At 41.3% G+C, this 11,023-nt stretch overlaps 1 protein-coding gene across 1 annotated transcript in view; it reads left to right on the top strand.

Annotated features, from left to right (window-relative positions):
* Window positions 1–505: 505 nt before the first annotated feature.
* The window catches only part of LOC122539816 (gasdermin-A-like), a 71,248-nt gene continuing 60,730 nt past the window's right edge, over window positions 506–11,023 (top strand). The window contains exon 1 of the mRNA XM_043674884.2: window positions 506–638. The gene's annotated coding sequence lies outside the window, so the exon portion shown is untranslated. The remainder of the gene's footprint in view (window positions 639–11,023) is intronic.

Genomic DNA, 11,023 nt, shown 5'->3' with positions numbered 1-11,023 from the left:
GTACAAGGTATTCAGTTGTGTAGAGATTTGGGCACCATGTTATAGGAAGAATGTGAATGTTTTGGAAGAGTGCAGAAGAGATTTACTAGAATGCTTAGTATAGATTAACAAGCCTAGAGGCAAGAAGGCTAAGAGGAGATCTGATAGAAGTTTTCAAAATCATGAGCAGGCTGGCTAGATTAGATAGGGGGAAACTGTTCCCATCCATAAAAAGCTTGTGAATGGGAGAGCACAGATGGAAAGTGTTTGGAAATACAGGCAAATGTGAAGCAAACCATCCAGCAGACCTGGAATGGCCTGTCTGGGAGTATTGAGGTTCAGTTGAGGCATTCAAGAGACCATTGGCCAATTATTGATTAGAAACAATGTGCAAGCATATGGGGAAGGGGAGGAGAAGAGCGTTAAGTCATGATGTTCATTTGGTGATCTCACGCGGCCACATTCAATGTGTAATACTTCAGAGATTCTGTGGAGAGTTGGAGCTGCTTCCTGAAACTGGTCAGGCTGTTCATCTGTTCCATCGCAGAAATTGTATCTAACCGCTTCCTGTGTAATTGTTCAGAGTTAGCACGCACTTTGAAACCAGACCGTGAATAAACAAGTTGCTGAAGGGAGCACGGTTCATCTCTTACTCCAAGGTAAGCCTTTAACTCCTCTGAGATAAGGAGCATTTTGTCTCCGATGTTGTCCTGTGTCTTTCTTTAGACAGGCTTTTCCCTTTCAATTCAGTTTTTTTTTAAAAAAAGGCCATTCCACAACCAATAACAACTATTTCCCTTACTGGTAAAATCTCCGCAGATGGTTCAGTACTCATACAATGTGCTGTATCATTGAGGAAGTTGACTTGGATGAACATTGTCATTTGATCACGACTTTGTTACCCTCCCTGATTTAAATGAAGGATGGGCTTAAACAAAAGTGTTAAATTTTTCCTCTCTCACCCTAAACCTATGCCCTCTATTTCTGGATTTCCTCAAACCAGGGAAAAGGCCTTGCCTATTTACCCTATCCATGCCTCTCATGATTTTATAAACATCTATAAGGTCATCCCCTCAGCCTTCGACATTCCAGGGAAAATAGCCCAGCCTTTTCAGCCTCTCACTGAAGCTCAAACCTTCCAATGATAGCAACATCTTGTAAATCTTTTCTGAATACTTTCAAATTGCACAATATCCTTCCGACAGAAGGGAGACCAGAAGCGTAATTGGAATGAGCTGCCAGAGGAAGTGGTGGAGGCTGGTACAATTACAATATTTAAAAGGCACATGAATAGGAAGGCTTTAGAGGGATATGGGCATAGTGCTGGCAAATGAGACCAGACATCTGGTCAGCATGGATAAGTTGGACCGTAGGTCTGTTTCCATGCTGTACAGCTCAATGCCTCTAGAAATAAAAGGCAGAGCCCCGGAAGAAGAGAAATAAAAAATTTTGCTGAACACAGTTATTTTATCATCTACTTTCCTGCTTTGAACAAGGAAGGCAAGGACAGCAGCATTAAATTCCTGAAAGTGTGAAGTGTAAGTGGATTATTTGACCTGATAGTACCAACAGTGTTTTTAAGTCACAGTTTAAGTCACTACAGTCAAACGGCAGGTACCATTGGAGCGTATACTGAAGAGTTGGTAAGTGGATTGATGCAAAGTCCCAATGGCGATCAATTTTCCACTATTAATATACCATTCAAGGGGTATATTATGAGGAAGATTTTATTTTTTGCTAAGTTTTATCCTTTACCAGGATAAATGCCCTAAACATTTCCTGTGTATTTTTCAATCTGAGAAATGGTGATGAGTGATAGTCACCGCATGGAATCTCGTGAACTTTGAAATTTCTATGTAGACAAAACCAAAGAATTTCCCGGCCTGTCTGCCATGGCCGGAAGGTATCGAGAGGCTGCCCTTTCCAGCCAGACCCAGTCCGTGGACCCAACCCTAACACTATCACTGAGCAGCAACCCCACCCGGAGAGTCTTGAACAACCTCCAACATCTTCAAACCATCATCACTGAAGTTTCTCATTCCTGGAGCAATCTTGTTTCTGCACTGTCTTCAATGTATTCACATCTTTCTTGGAATTGGCACAAACTCCAACTGAGGGCTAATGCGTTTCTTATACAAATTCAACATCACCTCTTTGGTCTTGCACTCTCTCTCCCTATTAATAAAGTCAAGGACACTGTCTGCTCTATTAATTGTTCTCTCTCCCTGTTCTGTCATTTTCAATGATCTGTGCACATATACATCCAGGTGCCGCTGTTCCTACATTTCCTTTTGAATTATACCCCTTATTTTATATTGTCTTTCAGTGATTTTCTGATCAAAGTCAGTACCTGATCAAGGAAGGGTCTGGGGTATCTGTTGAAAGCTACTCCCCTGCCTTTACTTCAGGATCCACTGCCCTCTGTCCCCACAATCCCCAAGCCCAGAAACCCCAATACCCTCCCAAACCATATATAATACTGACTTAGAACTATATTGTTGTTCCTACATTGTTGATAGATCAGAATCCTGGAACTCAACTGAGCCTGAGGCTTTCAAGGCTAATGTCAAGGCTTTGGTGCAGGTGCAGAAGAGATTAATGGGAGCAGGACTGAGACTTCAGTTTATGGTTAAACTGGATAAGCTAGAGTTATTTTCTTTAAAGAAAAGATGACTATGGGGAGACATAATAGAGATATTGGAAATTATGAGGGGCTTTTCATAGAATAAATAGAGAAAAACTAGTCCCAGCGCAGAAGTGTCAGGAGCCAGAGGACATAGATTTAAGGTGATTGGCAAAAGTACCAGAAGAGACTTGAGCCAACATTTTATTATGTAGTGAGTTGTTGTGATCTGGAATGCAGAAAGGATAGCAGATTAATTTATAACTTTCAAATGTTAATTGGATAAAAACGTGGTGAAAAGAAGACTACAAATGTTTGGGGAAAGAGCTGGGAGTGAGACTAATTATTGAGCTGTACCACTGATGGGTAAAATGCTGTCCTCTGTGTTGTACCATTAACCAATTTGGGGATTGAAATTTAAGGCACAAGGATTAAATACATCAACTTGAATCACAATTCCAAAAGATTTAGCGTTAGCTTTTTTTTTAGATAGAGACCTTTAAAGTCACAGGAAGGAAGGCCGGTAGACATGAAAACCCAAATACTATTAAACCTGCAGCTATGTGACAGGTTTTATTTTTCTCTCAGGATTGATGACAGTAATGACCATAAATCTGCTTTTCAATCATACAGAACTCATCTCCCTGAGGATTTTTTAACTTATTGCCCTGTCAGACAAGGCATTCACACTCTGCTGAATTTGTGGTTGACATATTGAAGATGTATTTTAAAAGAACATCTTTTGAACAGAAGAATCTGTTTTCGAAAGCATCCTTTCTCCTTTTAAACAAACGGCTCAATCTATGCTACATTGAATATCCCTGAAGTCTTTGCATATGAATGATCTATATACTGAGGGCCAAGCTAGATTGTGAGGAGAAAGGCTAGAGGATGTGGTGACAGGGTGAAATGTTATTGGTGGGAGGAGAATCGAGTGGAACTTGAAAAGACCACAAATACAGACTAATCATCCTGTTTCTGTGCTTTAATTCAATGTAATCAAATCAAATATATTTGTAATTTCCAAATGGAGAAGTTTCTGTATGATAAAATTCTCATGTAATTCATTGTTGGTTGACTATTACTCCTAAAGAAGTTTAAATTCCGGACAATATTCACAATCACTACTATCATTCAAGTGATGGACTGCAGAACATATTTTGAATGGGGTGTTAGTGGGAATCAGTTAGAGTCATAGAGTCACAGAAACAGAACCTTCGGTCCAACCCGTCCATGCCGGCCAGATATCCCAACTCAATCTAGTCCCACCTGCCAGCACCTGGCCCATATCCCCCCCAAACCCTTCCTATTCATATACCCATCCAGATGCCTTTTAAATGTTGCAATTGTACCAGCCTCCACCACTTCTTCTGGCAGCCCATTCCATACACGTACCACCGTCTGTGTGAAAAAGTTGCCCCTTAGGTCTCTTTTATATTTTTCCCCCTCTCACCCTAAACCTATGCCCTCTAGTTGTGGACTCCCCCACCCCAGGGAAAAGACTTGTCTATTTATCCTATCCATGCCCCTCATGATTTTATAAACCTCTATAAGGTCACCCCTTAACCACTGACGCTCCAGGGAAAGCAGCACTACCTTATTCAACCTCTTCCTATAGCTCAAATCCTCCATCCCTAGCAACATCCTTGTAAATCTTTTCTGAACCCTTTCAGGTTTCACAACATCCTTCTGATAGGAAGGAGACCAGAATAGCCAGCAATATTCCAAAAGTGGCTTAACCAATGCCCTGTACAGCTGCAACATGACCTCCCAACTCTTTTACCCAATACTCTGACAATAAAAGAAAGCATTCCAAATGTCTTCTTCACTATCCTACATACTGCGACTCTACTTTCAAGGAGCTATGAACCTGCATTCCAATGTTTCTTTGTTCAGCAATACTCTCTAGGTATTTTACCATTAAGTGTATAATTCTGGATTAGTGGTGCTGGAAAAGCACAGCAGTTCAGCCACCATCCGAGGAGCAGTAAAATTGACGTTTCGGGCAAAAGCCTTTCATCAGGACTACAGGCAGAGTGCCTGAAGGGTGGAGAGATAAATGAGAGGAGAGTGGGGGTGGGGAGAAAGTAGCATAGAATACAATAGGTGAGTGGGGGAGGGGATGAAGGTGATAGGTCAGGGAGGAGGGTGGAGTGGATAGGTGGAAAAGAAGATAGGCAGGTAGGACAAGTCATGGGTTTCATCAGGAATACAGGCAGAGTGCCTGAAGGATGGAGAGATAAATGAGAGGAGGGTGAGGGTGGGGAGAAATCTGCAGTCATTGTTTTTACCCATTTAGTGTATAAGTCCTGCTAAGATTTGCTTTCCCAAAATGTAGCACCTCGCAATTATCTAAATTAAACTCAATCTGACACTTCTCAGCCCATTGGCTCATCTGATAAAGATCCTGTGTAATCTGAGGTAACCTTCTTTGCTGTCCACTACACCTCCAATTTTGGTGTCTTCTGCAAACTTACTAACTATACCTCTTAAGTTCACATCCAAAACATTTATATAAATGATAAAAAGTAGTGGACCCAGCACTGATCCTTGTGGCATCCCACTGGTCACAGGCCTCCAGTCTGAATAACAATCCTCCACCACCACCCTCTGTCTTCTACCTTTGAGTCAGTTCTGTATCCGAATGGCTAGTTCTCCCTGTATTCCATGAGATCTAACCTTGCTAACCAGTCTCCCATGGAGAACCTTGTCAAACGCCTTACTGAAGTCCATATAGATCACATTGATCACTCTGCCCTCATCAATCTTCTTTGTTACTTCTTCAAAAAAACTCAAATAAGTAGTTTGTGAGACATGATTTCCGATGCACAAAGCCATGTTGACGATCCCTAATCAGTCTTTCCCTTTCCAAGTACATGTACATCCTGTTTCTCAGGATTCCCTCCAACAACTTGCCCACCACCGATGTCAGGCTCACTGGTCTATAGTTCCCTGGCTTGTCCTTACCACCCTTCTTAAACAGTGGCACCACGTTAGCCAACCTCCAGTCTTCCGGCACCTCACCTGTGACTATCAATGATGAAAATATCTCAGCAATCACTTCCCTAGCTTCCCACAGAGTTCAAGGGTATACCTGATCAGGTCTTGGGAATTTATCCACTTTTATGCGTTTAAAAACATCCAGCACTTCCTCCTCTGTAATATTGACACTTTTCAAGATATCATCATCTATTTCCCTACATTCTATACCTTCCATGCCATCTTCCACAGTAAACACTGATGCAAAATTCTCGTTTAGTATCTCCCCTATCTCCTGCGGCTCCACACAAAGGCCGCCTTGCTGATCTTTGAGGGGCACTATTCTCTCCCCAGTTACCCTTTTGGCCTTAATGTATTTGTAAAAACCCTTTGGATCCTCCTTAATTCTTTTTGCCAAAGCTATCTCATGTCTCCTTTTTGCCCTCCCGATTTCCGTCTTAAGTATACTCCTACTTTATATTCTGAGGGACAGGATGTACATGTACTTGGAAAGGGAAAGACTGATTAGGAATCGTCAACATGGCTTTGTGCTTCAGAAATCATGTCTCACAAACTACTTATTTGAGTTTTTTTTAAGAAGTAACAAAGAAGATTGATGAGGGCAGAGTGGTCAACGTGATCTATATAGACTTAGATTCACTCGATCTATCCTGTCTATGCCTGACATATGCTTCCTTTTTTTTCTTAACCAAACCGTAAACTTCACTAGTCATCCAGCATTCCCTATACCTACCAGCCTTCCCTTTCACCCTAACAGAATATACGGTCGCTGGACTCTCGTTATCTCATTTCTGAAGGCTTCCTATTTTCCAGCTGTCCCTTTACCTGCAAACATCTGCCCCCAGTCAGCTTTTGAAAGTTCTTGCCTAATACCGTCAAAATTGGCTTCTCTCCAATTTAGAACTACAACTTTTAGATCTGATCTATCCTTTTCCATCACTATTTTAAATCTAATAGAATTATGGTCACTGGCCCCAAAGTGCCCCCCTCCATTGACACCTCAATCACCTGCCCTGGCTTATTTCCCAAGAGTAGGTCAAGTTTTGCACCTTCTCTAGTAGGTACATCCACATACTGAATCAGAAACTTTTCTTGTACATGCTTAACAAATTCCTCTTCCTCTCCATCTAAACTCTTAACATTATGGCAGTTCCAGTCTATGTTTGGAAAGTTAAAATCCCCTGCCATAACTATCCTATTATTCTTCCAGATAACTGAGATCTCTTTACAAATTTGTTTCTCAATTTCCCTCTGACTATTGGGGGGGGGGGTCTATAATACAATCCCAAGAAGGTGATCATCCCTTTCTTATTGCTGAGTTCCACCCAAATAACCTTCCTGGATGTATTTCCGGGAATATCCTCCCTAAGTACAGCTGAAATGCTATCCCTTATCAAAACGTCAGTCCCCCCCTCTCTTATCTTCATATCTCTTTGCAATGATCATGGGGAAAATTAATCCTCAAAGGGCCCCTGGGGAATGATCAGCTCTAAGAGCTGTTGAGAAAGTCACCATTTTGCCAGAGATGATTTTAAACACCTGTCAGTGGGAATTTCCTTAGGGATTCCCTTGAATTGATTTCATCATGTTCCTAGTGAAATATTGTAATTCTCCTCGTATAATATCCCCTCCAGTACCAATACTCTCCTTTATATCAGCCCCCTTCCCTATACCATAACCCTCCCAACTTATCATCGCTTCCAGTATTGAAAATCCTAGAGTACCATCCCCTCCAAACCAAACTCTCTTCTCACAACATTCATCCCAGAAACATAACTGTCAGAGTATGAAATTCCTCCCTTACTGTAACTTTCCCTCACTTTCAGTATAACATCAAGCTGCATGTTAAAGATCTTCTTTCAATGCAGGTTAATCTTGTGGTAAATAATCTAAGAAAGAATTCCAAAGAAACTGTGTTACCCAGAGACTGGTGAAATATAAAACTTGCTACATGTAGAACACAGTTGAAATCTGATTCAACATTTAAGTAAGATTAGTGTCAATCAAGCATAGTAGAGGGAAGTTGTTTATGGAGTCAGAGGAGATAGGGGAAGTGCTAAATAAATACTTTTCATCAGGTTTCACATTAGTAAAAGACAATGTGGTCGAGGAGAACACTGAGATACAGGCCACTAGACTAAATGGGTGGGAGTTGCATACGACGGAGGTATTAGCAATTCTGGAAAGTGTAAAAATAGATAAGTCTCCTGGGCCAGATGGGATTTATCTTAGGATTCTCTGGGAAGTCAGGGAGGAGATTGCCGAGCCTTTGGCTTTGATCTTTATGTCATCATTGTCTTCAGGAATAGTGGCAGAAGACTGGAGGATAGCAGATGTTGTTCCCTTGTTCAAGAAGGTGAGTAGAGACAATCCTGGAAATTATAGATCTGTGAGCCTTACTTTGGTTGTGGGTAAATTGTTGGAAAAGGTTAGAAGAGATCGAATGTATAATCATCTAGAAAGGAGTAAGTTGATTAGGGATAGTCAACACGGTTTTGTGAAGGGTAGGTCGTGCCTCACAAACCTTACTGAGTTCTTTGAAAAGGTGACCAAACAGGCGGATGAGGGTAAAGCAGTTGATGTGGTGTATATGGATTTCAGTAAGGCATTTGATAAGGTTCCCCACGGTAGGCTGTTGCACAAAATACAGAAGCATGGGATACAGGGTGATGTAACAGTTTGGATCAGAAGTTGGTTAGCTGAAAGAAGTCAAAGGGTGGTGGTTGATGGGAAATATTCATCCTGGAGTTCAGTTACTAGTGGGGTACCGCAAGCATCTGTTTTGCATCCATTGTTGTTTGTCATTTTTATAAATGACCTGGATGAGGGCATAGAAGAATGTGTTAGTAAATTTGAGGATGACATTTAGGTCGGTAGAGTTGTGGATAGTGACGAAGGATGTTGTAGGTTTCAGAGGGACATAGATAAGGTGCAGAGCTGGGCTGAGAGGTGGCAAATGGAGTTTAATGTGGAAAAGTATGAGGTGATTCATTTGGAAGGAGTAACAGGAATGCAGAGTACTGGGCTAATGGTAAAATTCTTGGTAGTGTAGATGAGCAGAGCGATCTCAGTGTCCAGATACATAGATCCTTGAAAGTTGCCACCCAGGTTGATAGGGTTGTTAAGAAGGCATACGATGTGTTAGCTTTTATTGGTAGAGGGATCGAGTTTAGGAACCATGAGATCATGCTGTGGCTATACAAAACTCTGGTGTGGCTACATTTTGAGTATTGTATATAGTTCTGGTCACCACATTGTAGGAAGGATATGGAAGCTTTGGAAAGAAGAGATTTACTGGGATGTTGCCTGGTATGGAGGGAAGGTCTTATGAGGAAAGGCTGAGGGACATGTGACTGTTTTCATTAGAGAGAAGAAGGTTGAGAGGTGACTTAATTGAGACACATAAGATAATCAGAGGGATTTTTAGGGTGGACAGGGAGATCCTTTTTCCTCGGATGGCAATGGCTAGCATGAGGGGCCAAGCTTTAACTTGAGGGGTGATAGATATCGGACAGATGTAGGAGGTGGTAGGGGCGTGGAACGCACTGCCTACAACAGTAGTAGACTCACCAACTTTAAAGGCATTTAAATGGTTGTTGGAAAGGCATATGGACGAGAATGGCATAGTGTAGGTTAGATGGCTTCAGATTGGTTCCACAGGTCGGCGCAACATCGAGGGCTGAAGCGCTGTAATATTCTATGTATCTATATATGAAATGTACACAGTACCGATTGAGTACAATATGTGTTGTAATGGGCTGTGAATGGCAGCAGTACTTTCATAGTCTACAGTGCAAATTACAATGGATTCTGCATCATCACCAATGGCTGATTATAAACTTAACACAATTTCTGCAAATAGTTTTGTAACATTATCACAGCACGTAATTATAACTGGTACTTGAGAATATCAAACGAAATGTTCAGTTGCACCATTTCTACATTCATTTGTCTTCAGCTGGCATGGACACAAGCACAGGGAATGCCTCTGTACTCCTCTCTGCTTCTTGACCTTTCTTTCCTGCTTCTGGACACTCCTTAAAACCTAACTGTGACCTAGAGTTTGGTCATCAAACCTAAGACATCGCAGAGGAAAACACATAAAATAGGAAAGGAATATATTAGTCATACTGGATCCCTGTTTTGAACTACATGAGATAAGTCAGACCAATATGTGCTATTCCCCAGGTTTACTGGCTTTATCTTCTGGGTCCTTAAGTCAGTCATTCATATTTTGTTTTATAATCCTCCTCTGAAGTGCTTCAGTTAAAGGTGCTACAGTGAGAGTCGGGATAACTGGTCTTTTCCTGATTAGCAAGATGTAACTAGTTGGCACGGATGGGGGTTAGTTGCCCCAGACTTTGTTCCTCAGGCCCCAACTACAGTAGTTATAAACTTTATTCATAACTTGGATGCAGGGATAGAACGTACTATAGCCATGTTTGCAGATGATACTGAAATAGGTGGGAAAGCAAATTGCAACAAAGAAATAATAAATTGACAGATGGATATGGTTGGGTTAGGTGAATGGTCCAAATTTTGGCAGATGAAGTTTAACTTGGATAAATGTGAGGTTACCCATGTTGGTTCGAAGGAATAGAAAGGAAACTTATTACCTAAATGGAGCAAAACCTCAGAGTGCTTCAGTGCAGAGGGATCTGGGTGTCATTGTGAATGCAGGTATGGCAGGTAATAAAGAAGGCAAGCAAAATTTTGGCATCTATTGCTAAAGCATTGGAGTGGAAAAGTAGGGAGTGTTATTTCAAGTGGACAAGGCATTAATAAGTCCTCACCTGGAGTACTGTGTGCTATTTTGGTCCCTTTAATTGAGGATGATGGAGTTGCATTGGAGGCAGTTCAGAGGAGGTTCACTCGATTAATTCCAGAGATGAGGAGTTTGTCTTATGAAGAGAGATTGAGCAGTTTAGATGTGTCTAGAGTTTAGAAGAATGAAAGGAGATCTATTTGTGTGTTATAAAAAATGCTAAAGGGGATTGGAAAATCAGACAAAGCACGTTTCTTCATGTCAGACAAACTAAAATGAGAGGTCATAGTTTTAAGCTAAGGGGTAGCAGATTTTAAACAAGGAACAGGAGCAATTTTTCATCGAATAGCATCATGAATCTGTGGAATTCACTGCCACAAAGTGTGGTGAATACTGGGACATTGTGTAAGGAAGAGATAGACAGATTTTTAATTAGGAATGGGTTAAAGGGTTATAGGAAGGAGCAGGAAAGTGGGGTTGAGGCTGAGATGAAATCAGCCATGATCATATTGCATGGCAGAGAAGAATTGAGAGTCTGAACTGCCTACTCCTGCTCCTAGTTCGTATGTGCTTATGCTTGATGCTGGTTTTAGTGTGAATCATGTTTTAGGTTCATCTTCAGAAGAAATAAGGCGCTTACTCTGGGGAAAGATCAA

Source organism: Chiloscyllium plagiosum, unplaced genomic scaffold (assembly GCF_037043375.1).
Source record: "Chiloscyllium plagiosum isolate Xiang-an unplaced genomic scaffold, Cpla_swu_hap1 HiC_scaffold_32, whole genome shotgun sequence".
Lineage (NCBI taxonomy): Eukaryota > Metazoa > Chordata > Chondrichthyes > Orectolobiformes > Hemiscylliidae > Chiloscyllium > Chiloscyllium plagiosum.
Note: the sequence above shows the minus strand (reverse complement) of the source record. Positions and strands in the feature narration are given on the sequence as shown.